Source organism: Gasterosteus aculeatus, chromosome 2 (genome assembly GCF_964276395.1).
Source record: "Gasterosteus aculeatus chromosome 2, fGasAcu3.hap1.1, whole genome shotgun sequence".
In the NCBI taxonomy this organism is placed as follows: domain Eukaryota; kingdom Metazoa; phylum Chordata; class Actinopteri; order Perciformes; family Gasterosteidae; genus Gasterosteus; species Gasterosteus aculeatus.
In genome coordinates, this window is record NC_135689.1 from 18,948,892 (window position 1) to 18,952,737 (window position 3,846).

Here is a 3,846-nt window from a genome sequence, read left to right on the forward strand (position 1 = left end):
ACCTCGCTTATCCCAAATATGCACACGTACGAAAACAAACAAACCCCAGGTAGGTCATCTCCAAGAGTAAGTTATGCACTTTGTTTTTGCATCTGCCTTCTGGTACCAGGTGCTTTACTTTCGCACTTGCACCATGACTCATAAACAGAAAGAGGTGTGCACGCCACCCGTAGCTGTTTTCGAACTGAGTCACATCCTCTTTGTTGTCTTTTACCTTTCGAGTGGACGGTTGAGTGTTGTAGGGAGCCGCTGTGGGGGTGTGAAAACATGAATTCCGTGAATTCGTGGAGGTCGACTTCTCTATTCCTGCTTTGTCTGGTTTCAAAAGGCCTCTTTGGACTTTCGACAAGTAACAAATGCAGTTCTTCTTTTCACTTCTATTTATTCATTTATTATGCAGGGACCATGCACACTAATCAACAGGTGTACTGTGAGTGAGCCACACAGGCTAATGTCTATCTGCTGTCCCCAGCCAGACGTTTTTAAGGCAGCCTAGAATAAAAAAACAACATTAAAAATCTCGAAAGGAAATGTATTTAAAATCCATAGACAAACAGACTCAACGTATAAACAAAACCAATACACAACAAAAGAAACGAAAAGCATACCACAACAGACCAGAGCGACCATTCCCGGCTGCAGAACACACACACCTACAGTGGAAGCGCACATACAGTGTTCCACTGACGCACACGACATACACAGAGAGACAAAAAGCTGAGCAAGACAAATGCACATATAGGACAGACGTGCAAACAGGATTGGCAACAAGCCAATCCTTGAGGTAGTATTGTCTCGTATGGAAGCAGATATTGTGTTCACTCTCTTTACCGCATACCGAGCCATCATTTGTACCTTGGGCGGACGTGGAAAGTTGGCGTGGTCCTCCCTGACAAGGAGACGTTTCTTGCTTCCAGCAGCCGACGTCGCACCTTAACGTCATGATAATAGCGACTTCCTTCATTGCGCTCTTCATTGTTGAATAAATGGAAACTAGTTTAAAATAAACCTTTATTGACAACTTTTTTCCAGTTTCCTTCTCGCAATATCTACTTCTATCTCACTTCCTCATGTCGGGCCTTCAGCTGACCCAGACTGGCTGTTGAGTCGGACGAGGCCGTTCCGCATTCCCGAGGTCACCAGGAACCAGGAACTTCCTCCATGATGTGACACATGGGGAACCACACCTCTGTATTTTGGGTGTCATATAAGTCATCGCTTGTAGAATCTATCTTTTTTTTTTTTGTAGGAATCACCGCATGCTAAAATACTTAAATGTTAGGAAACACTTCTGTGTTACTGTGAGCTACTGTGTTCCGCTGGATTACAATGAATGAGCTTGAATAGTGTTAATTGGGTTATAGACCCAAACAGACAATGGCACATCACTGCTTACACAATGAAAACAAACAAACTTTTTAAATGTATTCTTCTCAGATTTCTTTAGCTGCTCTCTCGGATCCAAACCCATAGCATCCCCTTGAGTATCAGTGGCCCAGCCATTACTAGGGATGGGTATCATTTGGGTTTTGTCCGATAACGGGCCTAAACTGATACTTTTTGAACAATACCGCTGCCTAAACCGATACTAAAAAGAAGCACAAAACAATGATTGAAACAAAAAAAAAAGCAAATTTTTCCCTCAAATTGAACAATATATTAACTGTTGCAGTGTTTCCCCTCTGTATGTATTGTGTATCTATTAGTTCATTGGAATTAGGGGAATATTAATCATTTCATTTTAGATTTATGTTCATTATGCAGGAGCTGAAGATATGTAAGCTGTAGTATGTAAGATGTAATATGTAAGCACAAGCGGTAAGCTATCGTCAGCTGCTTCGAGGACAGAGCCATCAGAGTGTGCAAATAAAGTTTTTCAATCAGCTCAGGCACCGTATAGGAACCGGTGCCGTGTTGGTACCGGTTCTCTGTACCCAACCCTCATTACGCGGTGGCATTAATACAGTCATAGATAAAGAGCATCATCCTTAATTGATGATTACAGTAATTGAAGTTGCACAAGTGACCTGATTCCCAAGAGGTTCAATGGACTCCAGCCATTGTGGTGTTAACTGTCCTCCATTGTTACTAAATTGCTGCTACTACAATAGGCCGCATTGCCACCAGCTACTGTATTCACGCAGGGCAGATGCGGAAGGTCTGCGCCCTCATGTTGGAACCTGTGTTTTGTGTGTGTGTGTGTGTGTGTGTGTGTGTGTGTGTGTGTGTGTGTGGCCGCGGACGTGCGCTGCCACCACGCTGTCCCTGGAGGAGCGTGTCAGGGATTCACATGGGCGGTCTCTCCCTCGATGACGCCATAATGACCCAGTGCTTGGGAGGCCTTTCATCTGCCGCAGTGCTGGTTGGCCTCCATCAATCGCTCTGGTAGAGAAAAGGGCGTTATTAAATAATAACGTGTCACCATCACGGCAATAATGTCATTGGAGAGTCAATCAGGTTCCTTTCTCAGTTAAAATTAAGACAATTCAATTTTAATATGCAACAGAGTTATCGACTAGGTTAAAACAGGGAGACTTCTTCTAGTGGGCAGGAGGCCATGAGGACGGTTAAACCAAGACTGGTGTTGGAGGTCAGGTCTCGGTTTTAATTCAATAACAAAACCTGTATGATACCTGTAGCATTATCCAATCAGAGAGCACAAATAAAAGTGTATAAATGAGGCATGAAGCATTATAAAATGAAGAATTTAAACTGCACAACAGCTGCAGGTAAAGAAATCAAGGTCAAGAACAACTGTAATATATAACCCGTGTTGAATTGACTACTGGTTCATTTCCAACTAAAGTCTTGTTTTAACATGAAGACATCTTCGTGTTGATGTGGCCTAAATATGTAGTCTCTTTGCCCTGGGACCCATGCTCATTAAAACATATCACCATGAGGGGATCCCTCAGTAATAGGCCCCACAACCTATTTAGAGTCCTGACCCATAGGAGGAAACCCAGAGGGAATGTCACAGAAGAAAAGCTTCGTTTCCACAAAGAGAACCCCCCCGCAGTCGTTTACTTTTTGTGATCTTTCTATTGATCCATGAAGAAGAAACGTTCTTGTTCGCTTACCCTCCTTAACAGGCAGGTCAGAGGTCAGAGTATAGCACCAAAGATAGCAGGCATTCATTATGAAGGACACAAAAGCAGGTGCTCGCTGGCTAGTGGGGCTTTGAAACATGACAGACTGGGTGAAGGACAGGCTGCCTATACACGCCTGCATGTCCACGACGACGTAGGGGCGCACGTATTAGCCTCCCTTTTGATGCATTTATCATCACAGGAGGAATGTCTCAAATTTGTTTTGAAGCAAAGGTGGCGAAATTTTCTGTTCATCTGTCATTCACACTCACAGAAACAATAAAACATTTTCCAAATTCCAACCGCCTAAAAGTTTATTTCACTTCAATTCAAACTACTTTTATATTTGATTTAAAAGATCATCATTTTGGAACAATTAGGTAGGTAGCATTGTAGGTAGCATATCAAATATTTTTATTATAATTTGGAATGTGCTAAACCGATTTACAGTTTTTCTTGATTGTTTACACACATTTTCTGAAAGAATGCCTCATATTCTCAGAACTCACAAATCGAAAAACACACACAATTCTCCTGCAAAATGAAAATTTACATTCAAAACAATGTTATTTCTTCTCAAAATGGTATTTTGTTTTCAAATGACAAACACAAACCATCATATGAATAGACGTTTATAAGAACCAGTTGAACACTAATGTGCTCAATGTAAAACACGATGATGAATGGAAAACACTTCTTCTCCATTCATCATAATGACTTAGGCCTTTTTTTTGTTCAGTGTTACACTTCCTACAGA

The 3,846-nt window shown here is 41.8% G+C and overlaps 1 long non-coding RNA gene across 1 annotated transcript in view; it reads right to left on the reverse strand.

Moving 5' to 3' along the window:
- Positions 1-861, reverse strand: part of LOC144385020 (uncharacterized) — a 5,468-nt gene extending 4,607 nt beyond the window's left edge. Inside the window, exon 1 of the long non-coding RNA XR_013451458.1 lies at positions 168-861. This is a non-coding gene — a long non-coding RNA (uncharacterized LOC144385020). The remainder of the gene's footprint in view (positions 1-167) is intronic.
- Between the last annotated feature and the right edge of the window lie 2,985 nt (positions 862-3,846).